Source organism: Aotus nancymaae, unplaced genomic scaffold (assembly GCF_030222135.1).
Source record: "Aotus nancymaae isolate 86718 unplaced genomic scaffold, 86718_ANA_hifiasm-v0.15.2.pri h1tg000106l, whole genome shotgun sequence".
Taxonomy (NCBI): domain Eukaryota; kingdom Metazoa; phylum Chordata; class Mammalia; order Primates; family Aotidae; genus Aotus; species Aotus nancymaae.
The window spans coordinates 4,902,941-4,925,414 of NW_026988521.1; the positions used below are offsets into that span (position 1 = coordinate 4,902,941).

General features: G+C 44.7%; 1 protein-coding gene across 16 annotated transcripts in view; it reads right to left on the reverse strand.

Moving 5' to 3' along the window:
* The window catches only part of PPFIA1 (PTPRF interacting protein alpha 1), a 119,720-nt gene that overhangs the window by 80,076 nt on the left and 17,170 nt on the right, over nucleotides 1–22,474 (reverse strand). The gene's annotated exons all lie outside the window — the stretch shown is intronic.

Sequence of the window (22,474 nt, forward strand, 5' to 3'; positions counted from 1 at the left end):
CAAATGCAAATCCTTGGCTTGTGATCGACTGGTTGATTTTTGCCACATGACTAAAATGAAGTTACTTTACACCTCAAATGTGATTTCAGTTCTTAGCAGTACTGTTAACAGTTTGAAGAAAACAGCTGTGTGCATTCCGACACATGCAATGGAAAATGATCATACACACCCCTCACCACTGTCAGTTGACAGACAACTTTTTGGATTTCTAGGCTACCCTGCCCCTGCCTTTATCTTTACTAGCAAAAAACTGTCCAAGAATGTCTCCATTCTCTGCCTCCACTTCCTGGGTGCTCACAGCCTGCCTTCCTCCTTCACCGCTCACAAACCGCTCCCAAGGGTGAACAACCTTCAGCGCCCCTAAGAACCAGTGCGTTTTTGGCCTCTTTGCTGTCCTGATACTGGGTCCTTGGCCTGTGGATGGACGGCTAACAGTATTTGGCCCCCAGGTCTGGTCCTGTCTTCCAGAACTTGTTCATAGTCACAGTCTCCGTTAATTGACAAGGAGCCCACCACTACCAACCGCAGCTTGAACTTACTCTGCCAGAACCAGAATGTGGTTTTCATTTAGAAGAAAAAAAAAGCCCTTAGTGCTTTAAAAAAGTACATGGATGAACAGGTTAAAACTGCACTGTGTGGTCGGATGCGGTGACTCACACCTATAATCCTAGCACTTTGGGAGGCCAAGGCAGGCAGACTGCCTGAGCTCAGGAGTTCAAGACCAGCCTGGGCAACATGGTGAAACCTCGTCTCTACTAAAAACACAAAAAATTAGCAAAGCATGACAGCATGCCCCTGTACTCTCAGCTACTCAGGAGGCTGAGGCAAGACAACTGCTTGAACCCTGGAGGCGGAGGTTGCAGTGAGCCAAGATCACACCACTACACTTTAGCCTAGGCGACAGAGCGAGACTCCATCTCCAAAAGAAAAAAAAATGCACTGTGCCTCTCTTAACTTCTGGCTTAGCAACTAAGTAGGGTGCATTTGTGTGTTTCTAAATTTCAAGTCAGTATCACTGAAGGCCAAACCTGAGAAACCTTAATTTAAGATGTGGTCTCTTCACCAGCTAAAGTGGCATTGCCATATATAATAAACACAATTTATAATCCATCTGGTCTGTTGGCTCTAAAATTGTATTATCCTTAACAATTTAACTTGCTTTGTTTTTACTCTGAAAGGAGTTGCATAACTTCATAGTAACTGAAATACTGATGCATAACCAGTATTTTAAATTCACATCATTCACATTCAAAAGATTATGACCATACTGCTTTTATGTTTTAAAATTTTTATCGAGATAAAAGTCACATAAAATTCTCCATCTTAACCATTTCAAGTGTACAATTTAGTGTTTTTTAGTATATTTTTGGTATATTCACAATGTTGCGCTACCATGGTACCACTATCTAATTCAGCACATTTTTGTCACCCCAAAAGGAAACTCCTTATCTATCAGCAATCATCCTCAACCCTTCTTTCCCTCCCCTCTTCCCTAGGCAACCACCAATTTGCCTTTTGTCTCTGTGGGTCTGCCTGTTCTGGACATTTCATAGGAATGGAATCATACCCTATGTGGCCTTTTGTGCCTGGCTGCTCTCACTTGGCATAGTATTTTCAAGGGTCATACATGTTGTAGCACACGGTAGCATCACTCCTTTTTATTTCTTTTTCTTTTTGGAAAACATTTTCTTTTAGGCAAAACTGGGATTTCTTCATGGGTGTTTCTAAGTTTTGCTTCCTGTATTTTTACCATTCTGCTAAGAGCAAACCAAACTATTTTTGGTTGTTACTAGCATTTCAATACTTAAACACATATAATTCCAAAGAATAAGCAAGCAAGACAATTAGAAGTATTAGCGGTCGGATGTGGTGGCTCACACCTGTAATCCCAGAACTTTGGGAGGCCGAGGCAGGCAGATCACCTAAGGTCGCAAGATCAAGACCAGCCTGACCAACATGGAGAAACCCTGTCTCTACTAAAAATACAAAATTAGATGGGTGTGGTGGCTCATACTTATAATCTCATCTACTCAGGAGGCTGATGCAGGAGAATCACTTGAACCCCAGAGGTGGAGGATGCAGTGAGCTGAGATCACACCACTGCACTCCAGCCTGGGCAACAAGAGCAAAACTCCATCTCAAAAAAATAAAAATAAAAAAATATTAGCATGTAATGTTTCAAAATAACCTGAAATATTACCGAGAATGTGTGTGTCATATACTTCAGAATTCAAGTTTATATAAGTAAAAAATTCACAGGAAAAACATTCTAATTAACCTGTTTAAACTTAGCCTGAGGGGAAGGGCAGAACCAAACAAACAAACAAAGGGCAGAAACCCCTGACTCCAGCAGAAATGAAAGCCCTCTACAATCACTATTTATTCTTCTATTTGCTTATCTCTTTGAGATAGTCTCACCCTGTCACCCAGGCTGAAGTGAAGTGCTACAATCATAGTTCACTGCAGCCTCCAACTCCTAGGTTCAGCCTCCCAAGAAGCTAGGACCATAGACGTGCACCACAGTGCCCAAGCATTTTTTTTTTTTGGTTAAGAGATGTTATGTTGCCCAGACTGGTCTTAAACTCCTGGCCTCAAGCGAAACTCCCACCTTGGCCTCACAAAATGCTGGGATTACAGGGGCGAGCCACTGCGCCCAGCCTCTGCCATCACATTTTTAAAAAGAACATTAGCTTTAAAGAGTTTCGGATAAATTTAAAACACTAGAAAATAACAAAATACAAACATACGACATCCAGTTTATATTTATAGTATTTTTCAAACTTCCCAATAGAGCAAATATGTGATTTTTGGCACTGTTCATGCTAACAGGAATATAAAATATTTTTCAATTTCAAATAGTTAATAGACCTATGCATGTGCCAAGAAATTACTGAATCATAAACTGTCTTCAAAGCATCAAATCAGAAAATGCCTGTTTGAACTCTAAAGCCATCACCAAGGTCAGTGCATAACCCATATTTCTAAATATAATCTAACCCTAACAAGCTTTAAAAACAATGGTAGCAGCAGCAAAGAAAAGGGGCTTAGAACAGAGCTTTTTTCTTTGCTTTTTGAGACAAAATCTTGCTCTGTTGCCCAGGCTGGAGTCCAGCAGTATAACCATGGCTCATTGCAGAGTTGAACACCCATACTCAAGCAATCCTCCCACTTCAGCCTCCTAAGTAGCTGGGACCACAGGCATACACCATCATGCCCAGCTAATTAAAAAAATTTTTTTTGTAGAGAAGGTCTGTTCATGTTGCCCAGGCTGGTCTTGAACTCCTGGCTCAAGGGATCCTCCTGCCATCGCTTCCCAAAGTGCTAGGATTACAGGGGCTACCACATCCAGCCTAACAGAGCTTTTTCTTTTTTTACACACACCTTTAGAAAAAGTATTTAATTTTTTTGAATCAGTAATAAAGGTATATATAGAAAAATCTCCCTTTTAGCTCTGTTCACTCTTCCACACAGTAGGTAACTAAAGTTGTGCCTTTCCTGTTTATCTAGAGTTTTTTTAAAATGCACATATAAGCAAATAGATTCCTTCCCTTGCTTTTCTTCAGTTAAGGCTATTTCCATATCAGTTCATAACATCCACCTCCCTTTTGACAGCTTCCTGTCATACACAGAATATGAATGCCATCATTCAACTGTTCACCTACTGATGAGGCTTATGTTCCTGCTCCCGATCTTTTGCTATTACAAATGACATGGCAATGAATAACCTTGTACATACATCATTCTGTACATGTGCCAAGCCTATCAGTAAGATAAAATCTTAGAATTTCTGCGTCAAAGGATATTTGTAATTTAAAAGATACTGCTAAGTTATCCCCAGTAGGTCAGCAACACAATAAAATGCTTGTTTCCTGTGGCCTTACCATCCTGGTGTGTTACTAAACCTCGATGTTAATTTTCCTTTTTTTCAGATCCATCCTCCATTCCCCATTGCCTATCACACAGGAATCTCCAAAATCTTTGCACGTACTTGACGGTGCTTGCCTGGCCCTCTGCTGGGAGACTGGGAAGCAATCTGTGATACTTTGTTGCTCCTCTGAGTCTGTCATGACCCAGGGAATGATTCTGACATTTCACTGGAAACAAAGAAGGCTTAGGGTTTTTTTTTTTGAGATTACAATACTTCATTTTCTCCAGGTAACAATCTATAATATGAATGGCATGTTATCCCTAACGTAATTATTCATCTTTTCTCTTATTACATACAAATGACTGGTCTGCTTTTTCCTATCCTAACACATTTTTATACAGCAGTCACCTCTTCTTCCATGTTCTTGTATTCTTCTTTGCAATAGCTTCTGACAATCTTCTCTAACAGCCAAACATCTGTTATCAGAAAGTACACCCATCTGGCCTTATGCTTTCTAGTGTCATGCCCAGACATTTACACAAGAAAACATTTGACTGTAAACGGATTTCCTTTTACTTATGTTACATTACAATTGGGGCACTGTATTGATTTTTCTAAAATTATGTATTCATGTAGGGTTTTCTAATGAATGTCATTTTATGATAAAAATTACAATTTAAAATTCTATTACAGGGAGACGCCAGACCGCTCTCAGTTATACACCCAGAAGCGAACCTGCTGTGTCAACGGGTTATGTACTTTAACTATCAATGTTTTTCATGTTATAAATGACAGTGTATTTAACAAATGTTTTATGGCTTGTCATTCCCCTATACATTTACAATCTACATTGAGAGATTTTTATGCCTTAACAAAAAAAAGATCACAAGTGATCGATTTCCCCATTGATGATTAAGATCACTTTGCAGGTAAGTGCGTGTGGCGTGCATGTTTACTCCAAAAGAAAAAGGTCACTTTGCACCAGTTTAGCCCAAAAGGCCATTTTTCTAGTCCACAGTACCATGCAAAATGAGGGCTGCCTTATTATATCTAAAAACAAAACATTACTTGAAAAATAATCCATTTATTTTGTTCCAATGTCAGCACAACTTCTCTGTTTTGAATTTTGCCTTTTTAATCTCCCCATGGCAATAAGGGGGTAGATTAAAATACCCTATTACCTAACAGTATAAATAACCATAAACTTATGATTAGTTGGCTTGATATTCAAATTCTTGCTTTTATTTAAATATTACATGTATCCTAACATATGCCCAAATATAAGCCAATTTTGAGTAAGAACTTCTTAATTTTCCTATGAAGGCAACTACCAATCAAGTTTTCTGGCCACTTTAGAATGTAAATTAGTCAGCAGTGAGTCAAATTCAGTCCTACATATTTATTAAAACAAACAGATGGAGGCCAGCCTCAGGGGCTCACGTCTGTAATCCCAACACTTTGGGAGCCAAGGCAGGCAGATTGCTTGAACTCAGGAGGTTGAGACCAGCCTAGGCATCAGGGTGAAATCCCATCTCTACAAAAAATACAAAAATTAGCCAGGCATGGTGATGTGTCTCTGCAGTCCCATTTACTAAGGAGGCTGGGGTTAGAGGATCGCTTGAGCCCAAGAGGCCGAGGCTACAGTGAGCCGAGATCATGCCACTGCACTCTAGCTTAGGTAAGTGAGACCTTGTCTCGAAAAAAGAAAAAATACAATAAACAGATGGATTGGTAAATTGTTAGGCCAAACTGTTTACTCTAGTTGCATGCTAACACTGTATCTAACAAGCCAATTTCCTACCTAGAGTTCTAGCACACGCATTTAAAACATCTCCAGGAAATTCTGAACCTATCTTTTCTCCTCTTTTTTTGCTGTGGCAACTGTCACTCAGCTTTTGGTGAGCCATTTGGGCATCATTTGACACCACCATTTGGTGGCACTGCCGCATCCTTGCCTTAGAGAAACAGTCTGCTCTGCCTGCGGGACACTAGGCCACTGGGTGCCACTCTGTCACTCACAAACTGCCACCATGCTCTGGAACACGGCAGTCATGCCTGGTGATGCTGGCAGTGATGGGACAATCAAAACACGGAGCAAATATGTGCAGGTGCCAGGAGGGGCACCAGTGTCTCAGGCACCTTGAACTTGAGAAGGGCAGGCACTTGATTAACACCCCCACTTCTCTAGAAAATGAGGGATGCTGACCTCCCTGGCTAACGAGGATAGGAAACACCAAAGTGTTTTTCCTACTTCCACACACACCACCACTGGCGACACCAGGCATAGCGGCGTGTAAAGCAATTCTGCAGCTGTGTGTCCTCTAATTCCATGCAATTCCGCACTGTCCACCTGGAGAGTGTGTCGATCCCAAATGGTGAGGCTCAGTCCCACAGGACTGCTCCCTCAATCCTTTGCAGGTGCCAAGCACAAGTCCCAGGTTGTCACCTGGGCTTCTGACCAACCACCTATGAACCAGGGTTCCCATGATGCCCTTCTCAGGTTCCATTAAATCTGCTACAGCAGCTCATAGAACTCAGAGAAGCACTCTACTTACATTTACCCATTTATTATAAAGGATATCACAGGCTGAGCATAGTGGCTCATGTCTGTAATCCCAGTACTTTAGGGAGCTAAGGCGGGAGGGCTGCTTAAGGCCAGGAATTCAAGACCAGTCTGGGCAACATAGTGAGATCCTGTCTCTAATTTTTTTTTTTTTTTAAGATTATCACAAAGGACCCAGATGAATAGCACATGGAGAGATGCACAGGGCAAAGTATGCGGGAAGGGGCACGGAGCTCCCATGCCCTCTGAGGGCACCACCCTCCAGAAACCGTTACATGTTCAGGAACCCAGGGCCCCTAGAATCCTATCCTTTTAGGGTTTTACACTGTACTACATAGGCAGACTGATTACATCATTGGCCACTGGATAACCCAACCTTCAACCAGAAGTTAGGGCGTGGAGCTGAAAGTCCTAACCTTCTAAACCTGCCTAGGTCTTTCCAGTGACCAGTCCTTTTCTTTCTTTTTTTTTTTTTTTTTTTGTGAGATGGGAGTCTCACTCTGTCTCCCAGGGTGGAGTGTAGTGGTGTGATCTCAGCTCACTACAACCTCTGCCTTCCAGGTTCAAGCAATTCTCCTGCCTCAGCCTCCTGAGTAGCTAGGATTACAGGCACATGCCACCACACCTGGCTAATTTTTGTATTTTTAGTAGAGATGGGGTTTTACCATGTTGGCCAGGCTGGTCTTGAACTCCTGACCTCAAGTGATCCGCCTGCCTCGGCTTCCCAAAGTGCTGGGATTACAGGCATGAGCCACCGTGCCCAGCCTCCAGTGACCAGTCCTTACCTAAGGCTACCTAAGGGTGGCCAGTCACCTGATCAGCATATAAGGATACTCTCAGCACTCCAAAGAGTCCAGGGGTTTGAGGAGCTCTGTGCCAGGGGCCAGGGCACAGACCAAATGTACATTTCTTATCATGCTATAGTATCATGCTGGCACCACTCAGGAACTGCCTTAAGAGTTCACAGGTAAGCAATTCTCCAGAAAAACCTTAGAGTATGCGCAAGGTTTCTCTGATTTCATTACAATTGTAGTTAGCATTTTCAGGCTCATATTAGCAAGGAAAGCCACAATTGTAATTAAAATTGTAATTAAACAATCTGCAAAACTTTTTCCATGACATTTATTAAATTAGAAATGTCCCAGACATGTGTGAGCACTCTGAGACCACTTTCCAAGCCTCGTCAAGGTTCTGCCAACAAGACCTGCTGTGTTCTGCCAGACCAAGCACTACCAAAGAGCAGCACTCAAACACGCAGTAGGGCTGCCCAACACTGCGTCAGACAGGGGTCTACAACCACAAGGCAATGCTGAAAGAATGCAAGGAACACCAACTGAGAACGCTGACCAGTATTTTGACAAACATAGGAGACCACAACTGAAAACTCAGGCCTCAGCCTATGCAAGACCAAGGAAGACTGGGCTGCCACTTTCCTTTCAGTCTGTGACATGGTCTTAGAGATACCAGGTCAGAGATTGGAAGCTCGCTCATTTAATAAACAGGTATCTCAGGATGAATCAAAGGTCTAGGCATAAAGCTGTAACTGAAAGACACTTTATTAGAGATTTCTTCCTGTGGTGTGGTGGCACGTCTGTAATCTCAGCTACTTGGGAGGCCGAGGCAGGAGGACTGCTTGAGCCCAGGAATTCAAGATCAGCCTGGGCAACATAGTGAGATCACATCTCTTAAAAAAAAAAAAAAGTTGTCTGAGAGTATTTATGGCTACATTTACATTTACATTCCTGATATCCTGCTGATGAGTCAAGAAAACACAACACTCCAGTGTTCAAGACCATACAGCTACGGCTGAATGTATAAATATAAACGGACTTGTAAAAGCTTTTGATTCTCTCTCATGCAGTTTTCTTAACAAGCACGGCATTGCCTACCAGAAAACGACATAACTGACTGGTGGAAATGATAAAAAGAAAGGGTTTATTGTCAACCAAGGAAGCATCTCAAGTGCCCTGTCTCCAGCCCTGTTGCCACAGTGCCCTCCCTCTGCCTGTCCAGACTCCATTGCCCATCTCCATCTTCCCACAAGCTTCTCAGAGAACCCACTCCAGCCCCGAATATCCACCGTCCTGTGAGCTCACAGCCCTCCATGCCTTTCCCATTTCCTGGTCAACCACCCTTCTCCCACTGCTCCCAAGGACCAGTGTGGCTGCCTCACCCTACACAGTGGCTGGGTGCTCCCTCCTCCAACCGAGCCTTTCTTCCCACTGCTGCCCAGCCCCATGATCCCCTCGATGCTGAATGAGATCTCACAATCCTCAGCTCAACCATTCCACCTGCTCTGTCTGGGAAGGCCCTCCTGGCCCTCCGCGGGCCACCTGGCCAGCTCCTTTCCCATGCTACACCAGATTCTGCCTACTGTGCCACTGCACAGCCACCGCTTCACTGCACTTGCGTGAGTACTTAGACTTCATGCTTCCCACATGAAAGGCTGTGCCCATCCCCTTAAAACCCCACGCCACAACAAGGGACCCAGGAAAGCAGAAGTGTTCACACAGTAAGGTCATATGGAAATAACTGAGTAATACTGACAACTAATATTACTGCACGGTGGTTCCGTTAAACACTCACGCGCTGCGCACTATGTCTGGCACAGCAGTCTGATGAGAGCGCCATGAATGATTTCACCCTCTAATCTAACAAGAAGGCATCTCAAAACGAGCCAAAGGTCCAGGTACACGACTGTAAACGAAGGTCCTTTATCAGGAATTTTCTCTCTGTGGTTTTTTTTTTTTTTGAGACAGTTTTGCTCTTATTGCCCAGGCTGGAGTGCAATGGCACGATCTGGGCTCACTGCAACCTCTGCCTCCCAGGTTCAAGCGATTCTCCTGCCTCAGCCTCCCGAATAGCTGGGATTACAGGCATGCGCCACCACGCCGAGCTAATTTTGTATGTTTGTAGAGACAGGGTTTCTCTATGTTGGCCAGGCTGGTCTCGAACTCCCGACCTCAGGTGATCCCACCTGCCTCGGCCTCCCACAGTGCTGGGATTACGGGCATGAGCCACCACGCCCAGCCCTCTCTGTGGTTCTATTAAGCTTAAATAGAAATACAAGCTTAAGAACAAGTACTCCTATTAATTCAAATAATTTCCTGAACAAAAAAATATTTTGAAGGTGCTATGCTAGGTACTCAAAAGATGTAAACTGCAGAAACTATATCTGTTTAATATCTTATGATTTTCAAAATACTTTCATATATTTTATTACATTTCACTCTCAGTAACCCAGTAAGGCACTCATAATTAGCTCATTTTACAAATTAGAATACAGACCCAGGCAGATTAGAGAGGTACAAAGGTCACTCAGCTAACTGGTGGCTTGGGACTCAGAGCCCAATGCGATGTTATCTTCAGGGGAAGAGACCATCATGAGGACCAAAACCAAGGGCACAGAGAAGCTGAATTATCTCCATCTTCCCTGTGTTGGGGCTGTGTTGAGGGTTTGTAGACAGATGCCTCACGTCCAGTGAATGTCCACTTTGTGCAGGCTAACATGGGAGATGCCTTATGTTAGTTCTCTTTAAGTCTGCCTATAATAAATATTGAGCAATAAGTAATATGTCTATTTTATAGATGGCAGAACAGTCAGAGGTGAACTATCTTGGCCAAGATCAGAAAATTGGTAAGCAGAGGACCCGAAACTTGTAACAGGTATATAGGGAGGGAACAAGGAGTGACTGGGCAGAAAACAACAGACTACTATTCCAGCAGTTAGTAAAAAAGAAGGGACTGTTTACACAGTTAACCCATGACCCTAGATGGAGAGAATGAGGCTGGCCTCACCTCCCAGGAGGTCTTTTTGTGGTTTCTTTTACCCTTCAAGGCTTACCTTGACATACACTTGATCCTAACATTTCATCTGTGTTTTTCTTAAAGCTGGTAGCATTTTGAAAGCTGGAGTAGGCTGAACGTGGTGGCTCATGCCTGTAAACTCAGCACTTTGGGAGGCCACGGCAGGCAGATCATCGGAGGTCAGGAGTTCAAGGCCAGCGTGGCCAGCATGGTGAAACCCCGTCTCTACTAAAAATACAAAAATCAGCCAGGTATGGTGGTGGGCGCCTGTAGTCCCAGCTACTCAGGAGGATGAGGCAGGAGAATCGCTTAAACCCAGGAGGCGGAGGTTGCAGTGAGCAGAGATTGGGTCACTGCACTACGGCCTGAGTGACAAAGCGACACATCATCTCAAAAAAATAAAAATAAATAAATAAATACTGCAGTAAAGATAAAAGGAATGAATAGTAAAATCAGCCCCAAGCCCCTGAATCCCAGTAGGAACTGGCAGAGAAAGAGGATCTATGAAGAGTGAGAAGAGACTGTGCAGGCTTGACTTTGGCCTTGAGGGGCGCATGGTAACAAAGAGGAGGGTGCAGGGGATCTCAGGAGAGGGGATTCCAGTGAGCCTAGGCCTATGGGAAAGGGCTCAGGGCACAGCTGGCATCCTGGAGTGTGGGGCACTGACAGAGGGAGATTTGTGGGGCAGATGGAGAGAGCCAAAACACAGACTTGGGAGCCGGGCTAAGTGAGTCAAGATTCCATTCCTGAGCCTAGACAGGCACCGAACAAACCCTCCCAAAGCGGTGGCTGAGGTTCGGCTGGTGGCTGTGGCAAGTGTGCTGAGACTGGAAAGGGAGAGTGCACAAGCACAGCCAGGAATACAGGCACCAAGGTCCTGGCTCTGAGATGAAAACACCAACGGGGTGTGTGTGTGTGTGTGTGTGTGTGTGTGTGTGTGTGTGTGTGTGTGTGTGTGTGTGTGTGTGTGTGTGTGTGTGTGTGTGTGTTTTGGGGCCTCTGAGTGGTAGGAGGGGAGCAGAAGGGTGAAGAGTGAAGCCTGGACAGGAGGCAGAGGGTGAGGCTGACTTGGAAGGAAATGGGAGCACAGCTCTGGTAGGAGGGACAGCAGGACACCCAATGGACACGTCTGAAACAATCACAAACCACAGGGCTGAGGTCCCAGGAGCATCAGGAAGGGAAGAAGTCCTCGTGATAAAGACCAATGGAGGGGCTGAGGAGAGGGTTTGTCTAGAGGAAAGTAACTGTCTGAGAACAGTATCTTTTTGGATAACAAGGCTACCTTTCCCTTGATTCTTTTCACAGGGGTTTACCTAACATGAAAAAGAAATCCCTAACGCCTGCCAGTGTAGCATAGTAAACAGTGATGTCAACAGGCACATGGTGTTAACATTTTATTCTATGGTGTCTGACCCCTGTAAGAAAAAAAAACATTTTATTATAAAGCTGCAGCTAATAAACGGCCTAACCAGAACCTGTTTCTTTCTTTTTTTAAGACAGAGACTCACTCTGTTGCCCAGGTTGGAATGCAGTGGTGCAATCTTGGCTCACTGCAGCCTCAACCTCCAGGGCTCAAGTGATCGTCTTGTCTCAGCCTCCCAAACAGCTGGAACTACAGGTGTGTGCCACCATGCCTGGCTAATTTTTGTATTTTTTGTAGAGACAGGGTTTTGTCATGTTGCCCAGGCTGGTCTCAAACTCCTGAGCTCAAGTGATCCACCTGCCTCAACCTCCCAAAGTGCTGAGATTAAAGGTGGTGAGCCACTGTGCCCAGTCCAGAACCCGTTCTTTCAAATAAAAAGACATGGTAAAACTGTTTAATGAAGACAGAATAACTGTATCTAGACACTTGCCCTCTAAATTACTGACAGTTTAAAAAGTGACTGTTATGTAATATTAAATGTAAACTTTTTCTTTTTGAGACAGAATTTCACTCGTTTGCCCAGGCTGGAGTGCGATGGCACTATCTCAGCTCACCACAACCTCCACCTCCTGGGTTCAAGCAATTCTCCTGTCTCAGCCTTCTGAGTAGCTGGGATTACAGGCATGCGCCACCACGTTCGGCTAATTTTGTATTTTTAGTAGAGACGGGGTTTCTCCATGTTGGTCAGGCTAGTCTCGAACTCCCGACCTCAGGTGATCCACCTGCCTCGGCTTCCCAAAGTGCTGGGATTACAGACGTGAGCCATCATGCCTGGCTACTGTAAACTTTTAATAATATCAGAATCATAAAAATGAATTTATAACAGCAATCCCGATAGTGTGTCAAAGCATAGGAGAACAGCACCCTAAGATGAGAAGGCAGGGAAATTTTCTCCTGAGTTCAGGGAAGCCCTCGGAGTAGCAGCTGATGTTCTCAGGCCAGTGCTGTAGGATATATCAACCTGGAAGTCTTTTCATAAACAGGTTCTTGAATAAACACTTGCAGGTACACTCTAGAAAGTATCACTTCCTGGAAGCACCTAGGCCTTTTAATAACAACAATTTATAGTAAAAATACAGTTTGGAGAACATAAAAAAGAAAGTGCCAGGCATTCATGGGTTTATGAAAAGCACCCAGACCCTATCTACAGGAATGCACTTTTAAGCAATCTCCTAATTCATCATTAAACTGTTTTGGGAACAAGTACGTCTATGGTTTGCACAACCTTGGAATGTACATTCTTTCCGATGTCAAACCTTTATTCTACCCTCCCGCTACTTTTTCCCACAGGCCTTTCTACCACTCAGCTGCCATCAGGCACCCAACTACACACAACCAAGAAGGCAATGCTTCTTGTTTATGAACCTTTCTCCTAACCTTTCTCCTTGAAACGGAATAATCAGAAACGGGAAGAAAAGTAATACAGGCAGTGATATAAGAGAAAAGTTGATGGAAGGAAGGGAACCCAAATAGCATCTGAGCTTCTTCCTATGGATGGGAGATGGTCCACTCTTGAGGAATAGCAAGTGGCCCAAAAAGGTGGTTGAAAACACCAGAAACTCACTCTCTCTGCCTCTCCTGCATCTGCTGATGACAACTTCAGAGCACAGACATTAGGGAGAAACCGGGCCTAGTCCTCCACCTTCCCAGAGACACTGTCTCCCAGTCAAAATCCTTACAATCATTTTTCTGTATAGATCACACAGGTAGTGTGTAACAAGCTCCTTGATTTAGCAGGCTTATTTTACCAGTTTCTTGTATTTTCACAACTTAGAATTTCATCCATTCTTCTCAAGCATGAATGCACCCTTCAGACAATACACCACACACCATATGTTTCCCTATTGTTCACACCTCCTTTTTCATTTTTCTCTGTTTTTCGTTTTAGAGACAAGTCTTGCTCTGTCACCCAGGCTGGAGTACAGTGGTGCGATCACAGCTCACTGCAGCCTTAACCTACTGGATTCAGGTGATCCTCTTGCCTCAGCCTCCTGGGTAGCTGGGACTACAGGCACGCATCACCATACCCAAATAGCTTTTTGAGTCTTTGTAGAAATAGGGTCTTGCCATGTTGCCCAGGCTGGTCTCGAACTCCTGGCCTCAAGTGATCCTCCCACCACAGCCTTCCAAAGTGCTGCAATTACAGGCATGAGCCACCACACCTAGGTTCTCCGTTTTTGTTTTCTATTGATCACAGTTAACTTTGGGACTCACAGGGAAAAGCATTCTTCCCCAAACTTACTTCATTAGCCCATTCAATAACAACTCTCAGAAGAATGACTAACATTTACTGAATGCTTATTAAATACCAGGCTCTCTTCTGAGAGCTTCATGGGAATTAACTATCTTCACCACAACTCTGTGAGACATGTCTCATAGTGAGCAGCGAAGAGCTAAGGGGACAGCCCAGTCCCCAAGCCCATGCTCTTACACACGACCTCAAAATCACACCGCATTAACAAGCAATTCTCTCCATAAACACAGAAACAAATGCAATGAAGAAAATTCTCACCATTTCCCTTCTGACGCTTTGCCTTTGTTGCAAAGCTTCATTACACTCAAGGTAGGAGTTACATCCCTATTCAAAGGCACCAAAATCCTGCTTTTTGTCACATGTCTAAAGGAGATGAACGTAGCCCTTCAGCAGGAACACTGGATTTCCTTCCCAGTGTTCCTCTCTCCATCCCTCACCAACTTCCATCACCTCGCCATCTCCAAACACTTGCTCAGGTCTTCTGCAGGTGAACACTGGAATAAAAGTTTAACCTTTCTCTACAATTTGCAAAACGCAACAGTACAGGCCAGGCGCAGTGGCTTGCACCTGTAATCCCAGCACTTTGGGAGGCTGAGGTAGAAGGATCACTTGAGCCCAGGAGTTTGAGACCAGCCTGGGAAACATGGCGAAACTTGGTGTCTACAAAAAATACAGAACTCAGCTGGGCATGGTGGTGCACAGCACACTGATGGTCCCAGTGAGAGGCTGAGGAGGGAGGACTGCTTCAGCCCAGGAAGTCAAGGCTGCAGGGAGCCTTGATCTCACTAAACTCCAGCCTGGCCAACAGAGCAAGACCAGTCAAAAGAAAAGGTGGGGGGGGAAGGGGAGGGGGGAGGGGGAAGGGAAGGGGGAGTGGGGGAGGAGGGGGACTGTGCTCAACACTGGCAACAGAATAGCATCAGGCGGCAGGCCACACGGGCAGGCACCTGGCTCAGACGAGGCTCCCATCCCAGGCAGGGGAAGCCCACACAGCTGCCCTGGCTGCTCAAAGGTGGAGCAGGGGACCTAACTGAGAGACAAGTCCCTCCACAAAAGAACTGTAACATGTGTACTCCAGTAATACTATAGGGGGTAGAGGGGGCTGAGGGATACTCTTGTGCCCAATCTTTTCACACAGTTAAAAGAACTCTGGAGTCAGACTGCTTGGGTTCAAATACAGCCTCTACCATGTAATATCTATAGGATCCTGAGTGAGTTACCAAACATCTCTATGCCTCAATTTCTTCATCTACAAAATAGGGTACATAATAGTGCTCTGCTTTATTTATAGTACTGTTACCAGGCTTCAGTGGGATCATTCCTATAAAGAGGCTTAGAGGCAATAAACATTCGCTATTAGCTCATTCTGTCTCCCAAACATCCATACGCCCAGCCCCTGGATGGTACCTACACAGAACGCACAATACGTATTTGCTAAAAAATAAGCAAATGATTACTATCTCTAATTTGCTGTGAGAAAACAGAAGGCTCAGCGATGACGGAGAGTGACAAAGGTAATAAGGGAAAGGGGACACACAAGTCCAGCCGGCTCCAAGCCTATGCTCCACACAAACCTACAGCTCTCCTTGCCACCCGCCCAGCCTGCACCCCAACCCGGAAATCCACACAAGGGAGGCGGAGTGGAATCTACCTACTAAGGCAGACAGAAAGGATGCACGCGGCACACAGTCTGCCTCTAAACTACCCACTCGGGGTGTGGTGGCTCACATGTGTGATCCCAGCACTGTGGGAAGCCTAGGCAGGTGGGTCACTCGAGCCCAGAAGTTTAAGACTAGCCTGAGAAACATGGTGAAACCCTGTCTCTACAAAAAAATACAAAAATTAGCCAGGCATGATGGCATATGTTTGTGGTTCCAGCTACTCAGGAGGCTGACATGGGAGAATCCCCTGAGCCCAGAGAGGTTGAGGCTGCAGTAAGCTGTGATCACGCCACTGCACTCCAGCCTGGGTAACAGAGTGAGACCCTGTCTCAAAAATAAAGAAATAAATATTCATTCAAGTCAACAGGTCTCCACCAATCACAAAAAGAAACAGAGGAAGGGAGATGCACTGAACTACTGTTTGAAAAGTGCCTTCAAGAAGTACAAAGAGCACAACGCCAATCTGCTAAGCATCACCCTCCAACGTGAACGCCTCAGTGTCTATGGGAGCGGAAAACGGGCTGAGCCACGGGCAGCTAATTAAATTTTACTCAGAATTTCTTTAAGCGTTTCTGCATCAATGGGATCTCACATTTAGTCATAAGTAAAGTTCTTCAGATTTTAATTTGCCTGAAAAGAAATACCACGTCAGACCATTCAAATTAATACTCAGACTACTCAAAATAACCTCACCCCGGCCGGGCGCGGTGGCTCAAGCCTGTAATCCCAGCACTTTGGGAGGCCGAGGCGGGTGGATCACGAGGTCAAGAGATCGAGACCATCCTGGTCAACATTGTGAAACCCCGTCTCTATTAATACAAAAAAATTAGCTGGGCACGGTGGCGCGTGCCTGTAATCCCAGCTACTCAGGAGGCTGAGGCAGGAGAATTGCCTGAACCCAGGAGGCGGAGGTTGCGGTGAGCCGAGATCGCGGCATTGCACTCCAGCCTGGGTAACAAGAGCGAGATTCCGTCTCAAAAAAAAAAATAAAATAAAAAAAAATAACCTCACCCCGCTACATCTCCTTTCAGAGTACGTAGGATGCTACGACCTCAGCAGTCATTCATGCTTTCCCCATAAATTATTTTTAAGGTAGAAGAGGCTGCACTAGCTTCTTCACAGCACCTTAAGATTTCAAGAGATCAATCACTCAGAAATACTGATTCATCTCAAGTAGAACTTTAACTTTTCTATACATGATTCAACAACTTCAGCATGTCATAACTTGAAATCAATTCTTATATTAGTACTGGCAAAGGTTTACAACTATATAGGCAGGAGAAATAATTAGCCCTTTGCAAAGCAGAAAAACTTGGAAATGTACAATATGCTTCAAGCTCCCAAATTTATCTTCAGAGCAAAATGAAATTTCCTCTTCCAAATAGGAATGAGACTCTGTGAAAAGAATATGAACTCCATGGGTGGACCTCCCCTGCCAAGAGAACCTCAATCCGAAAGTCTGCAGGATTCAGCCAAGCCCTTACTTTTAGCTACAGGGGAAAAAAATCTACGAAGTGGAAACATTTTGTCCACATCTCTAAATTAGCATTAGCAGGCGCCAACAAAGCTTTAGCTATGCTTCATTTCTGAGAGTGAAAGAAGGCACTATCACTAATTGCTCCAGAATAACAGGCAAAAACAGGGAGTATTCCATGCAAACCGAACATATACTCACCCTACCTATCAGGGTGGGTGTGACAGGGCTGGGTGCAAGACCTCTGTGTTTACATTTTCACACAGTTCTGGTCTTTTGAACCATGTAAATGTTTTGTGTATTTCAAAAATAATAAACTTTTTTTTTACACAAGGTTTTGCTCTATCACCCAGGCTATAGTGCAGTGGTATGATCTTGGGTCACTGCTACCTCCATCTCCCAGGCTCAAGCAATTCTAGTGCCTCAGTCTCCTGAGTAGCTGGCACAGACGTGCACCACCAAGCCTGGCTAATTTTTTTATTTTTTGTGGAGACAGGGTTTTGACATGTTGCCCAGATTGCTCTCAGACACCTGGGCTCGAGAGGTGTTCCACTTGCCTTGGCCTCCCAAAGTGCTGGGATTAAAAGCATGAGCCACTGCACCTGGCTGACAAATAATGAACTTAGAAAAAAATTTTTTTTTGAGAGACAGAGTCTTGCTATATTAACCAGGCTGGCCTTGAACTCCTGGTCTCAAGTGATCCGCCCACCTCAGCCTCTCAAGTAGCTCGGAATATAGGCATGTGCCACTGCACCTGGCTTGAAAAATAAACTTGGCTGGGCGCAGTGAGTCACACCTGTAATCCCAACACACTGGGAGGCCAAGGCAGGTCATTTGAGCCCAGGAGTTCAAGACCAGCCTAGGCAACACGGCGAGACCCCATCATTACTAGAAATACAGAAATCAGCCGGACATGGTGGTGCAGGCCTGCAGCCTCAGCTACTTAGAAAGGTTATAAAATGTAAAGTCTGAAATTAAGAATAAATAGGAACAAATGAACCTATTTATCAAATTGATAATTACTTCACCTGTGTGGTTATGTGATAACAAATTGCTTTAAACCCATTATTCTAACTATATACTCTTAAGATGTATTTATTTCTAAAGCCAAAGGAATCCTAAACTTCACTGGAAGAGTTGATTATAAGAACAATGTATTAAAATGCTGAACCCATTTTATGTATATCATAGACAAGGAAAACAATGTTAGTTATCATTAGAAGTCAAAATCATCAGTTTAAGATGTGTAAATATAAAATAAGGGAAAAAATGTTTATTTTTAAAAATCAGTATGAAATTGGAGGGTTTTTTTTTTTTTTTGGAAACGTCATCTTGCTCTGTCGCCCAGGCTGGAGTGCAGTGGCACGATCTCAGCTCACTCCATCCTCTGCCTCCGGGGTTCAAGTGATTCTCCTGCCTCAGCCTCCTGAGTAGCTGGGACTACAGTCAAACACCACCGAACCTGGCTAATTTGTGTATTTTTAGTAGAGGCGGGGTTTCACCACGTTGGTCAGGCTAGTCTCAAACTCCTGACCTCGTGATCTGCCTGCCTCAGCCTCCCAAAGTGCTGCAGCATAGCCACCATGCCCAGCCTGGAGGCTTTTTAAATGAACGTTTTTTTCTAGCTCTGTCTAGTTAAAGGACATAAAAGATGCTACCTTCAGTTGAGCACAGTATGCCTGTAATGCCAGCACTTCAGAGGCCAGGACAAGTGGAGTTCTGAGGTCAGGAGTTTGAGGCCAGCCTGGCCAACATGGTGAAACTCCGTCTCTACTAAAAATACAATAAAAATTAGCTGAACGTGGTGGTGCTTGCCTGTAATCACAGCTACTCGGGAGGCTGAGGTAGGAGAATCACTTGAACCCGGGAGGTAGAGGTTGTAGTGAGCTGAGATGGCACCACTGCACTCTAGCCTGGGTGACAGAACAAGACTCCATCTCAAACAAACAAACAAACAAAGATGCTAACCCCGTGACAATGAGCATACCTAGCCCCAAATGCTGATTTCTAAATACCATTTCTCAATGAAGGGAACCAGGGCTCCTGAGAGGAGTAATTTCAGATCTGAGGCAGGAAAAATACATAGTAGGCCTGGGACAAATTTCTGTGCCAGAAAGCAATGAAGCACTCAAAAACTAATGGGGTCTTGGCAAAAAGACACAGGAGCCAATCTGAAGGGGACAATACGAGCATACAAGGAGCAATGATGATGCCTGACTCTAATACACAGTGTCCTCAGTGACAGAGAGAGCTGGAAAGTGAACAAAGGAGAACGCTCCTCTTCACACAGGAGTATCTGTTCATCACTGTACGCGGGCAGAGAGCTGGGAAAATTGCCCCTCTGCAACTTCCAGGGTAAGAAATGATTTGAGCAGAGACCACCAGTGGATACTAAAATCATTAGGCTGAAGGTCCCCTGGGAACAAGTAACTGCAGAGAGAGAGTCAAAGGAGGGATCTGCAATCACACCTCAGGCAGTGGCCCCACTTTCTATTACCAAGAAGGAGACCTCTGGGAGCTGTGAGTCTCGGAGGGATGCAAAATGCAGAGAGAAGAGGCACAGCTGGAGAGCAAGTGACAGATGCTAAGTCCCAGTGCAGTGGGACCTACACACATTCTACTTTAACTCTTATAAATGTCTGAATTTAAAAATCTACACAAGTTGTTAGGGCCAACATCATTATGTAATCCCAGCACTTTGGGAGACTGAGTGGGAGGATCACTTGAGTCCAGGAGTTCAAGACCAGCCTGGGGCACATAGGGAGACCTCATCTTTACAAAAATAAAACAAAAAATTAGCCAGGTGTGGTGGCACATGCACGTGGTCCCAGCTACTCAACAGGCTGAAGTGGGAGGATTAGCTGAGCTAGGGAGGTCGAGGCTACAGGGAGCTGTGATTGTGTCACTGCACTCCAGCCTAAGAAACAGAGTGAGACCCCTGTCTCTAAAAACAAATTTTTTTAAAAACAGACAAAAAAAAAAAGCTGGGTGCAGTGGCTGATGCCTATAATCCCAACACTTACAGAGGCCAAGGCAGGAGGACTACTTGAGGCCAGGAGTTCAAGACCTGCCTGGGTAACATAAAGACTCCTGTGTCTCCAAAAAAAAGAAAACAAAAACTATTTCCTTAGCTGAAGTCAAACCACTGCATCAGAATATGGGCATTTTTGAGGATAAGTACACAGGGGAAAACCGGACCACTGAAAGAGCCATACCAAATTACTTGGCTGTAGCTAGAACGAAGTTGGCAAGCAGAAGAAAAGAAAGGCCTAATCTGAGAGAAGGGCTTATTTACTAAGTTGTACAAAAACAACACGGAGTCTGCAAGTGAGGAGCTACCCACAACTGAGAGAGCAGGGAGGGGCCAGGCCAGGATGTCGGGATACAGGAGTCTTCAGCCCGAGAGGAAATGGAGAGCTGAAGTGTTCTGAGTGAAGGAAAGGCAGGCGAACGTGCGTTTCAGAAAGACCTTGGCCCACGCAGTGGCTCATGCCTGTAATCCCAGCACTCTGGGAGGCTGAGGTGGGCGGATCACTTGAGCTCAAGAGTTTAAGACCAGTCTAGGCAACATAGCAAGACCCCTTCTCTACAAAAAAATAATATATGCATATATATATACATACACACACAAAAAAATTAGCCAGGTGTAGTGGCACACACCTGTAGTCCCTCCCAGCTTCTTACTGAGGTAGGATTGCTTGAGCCCAGGAGGTCAATGCTGCAACGAGCCAAGATTGCACCACTGCACTCTGCCTGGGTGACAAAGTGAGACCCTGTCTCAAAAAAAAAAAAAAAAAAAAAAAAATCTTGCTGCAATGAGGGATAAGAAATCAGAGAGCTGGGCGCAGTGACTCACGCCTGTAATCTCAGCACTTTGGGAAGCCAAGGTAGGCAAATTACAAGGTCAGGAGATAGAGACCATCCTGGCTAACATGGTGAAACCCCTCGCCTCTACTAAAAACACAAAAATAATTAGCTGGGTGTGGTGGCATGCGCCTGTAGTCCCAGCCACTCAGGAGACTGAGGCAGGACAATCGCTTGAACCCAGGAGTTGAAGGCTGCAATGAGCCGAAGAAATCTTACCACTGCATTCAAACCTGGGCAACAGAGCAAGACTCTGTCTCAAAAAAAAAAAAAAGAAAACAAAAAGAGAAAGAAATTGGATTGAAGCTTCAGAAGAGCAAGACTCTGTCTCAAAAAAAAAAAAAAAAAAGAAAGAAAAGAAATTGGACTGAAGCTCCAGAACAGCCAGGGGCCACAGGAATCAATCCAGTGAAGACAAAAGGGTCCAGGTCTGAGAGTCAGTGGGCTCAGCAGTAACCTCCAAGAGATGGAAAGGTCCATCCCACAGGTCCTAGAGACTAGAAGGATAAGGTTAGTGCAAAAAAGAGACAAAGGACTGAGAGTAGTGGCTCATGCCTGTAATCCCAGCACTTTGGGAAGCCAAGGCGGGCGGATCACCCGAGGTCAGGAGTTCAAGAGCAGCCTGGCCAACATGGTGAAACCCTGTCTCTACGAAAATACAAAAATTAGCCAGGTGTGGTGATGGGCGCCTCTAGTCTCAGCTATTCAGGAGGCTGAGGCAGGAGAATTGCTTGAACCTGGGAGGCGGAGGCTGCAAGGAGCTGAGATCATGCCATTGCACTCCAGCCTGAGTGACGCAGCAAGCCTCTGTCTCAAAAAAAAAAAAAAAGAAGACATAGCCACCTCCTGACCTCCTGACTAGGTAGAAAACTACCATTCACAGGAGTGGGGACAGATGTAGGGGAAAGATGGTTTGAGCCAGTGTTGAATTTAAAGAGCCCGAAGTCTACACCAATGAAAGTACACAGCATGGCAGTCAGGCAGGGCATCTATGAGGCACAGCTGTTGAGAGTGAAGGAGTACAGTGGGCAGCTGAAACTCCCAAGGAAAACTACCTCCCTAAGTTCCACCTACACAAACACAGACGAAAAGCAGAAAGTGCTCCTACATTACATCATCCATGCATTTAACTTGCTCAAACCCAACTATGTAAGTTTGGTTTTTTCCATCCCTCTTTATACAACTAAAAAAAATGTAGCTGAATAATCCTTTTTACGTATGGAATATTCAGCACCTAGAACAGTGTCTGACACATAACAGACACTCAAAATACCTGAATACATTAATGTATACATTATATATAAACATTATTTATATTCCATTAAAACAGTATGTATTTACATGTATGATAATTAAAAAGTATACATTATTCTGTGCTTTATGGGATGGGTGATGTGAAGGGTTTTTAACTTTGGCCCACAGCACTAACTTTATAGCCGAAACCCATGCAGTTAAAGTGCCTCTACTCTAACCAGTGGTTTCTATTCTGGGTCCATTCCTCCCACCATCCCCAGCTCGTTATCCACATAGCATGCTCTTTTAAAAACTCAGTCAGAAGCT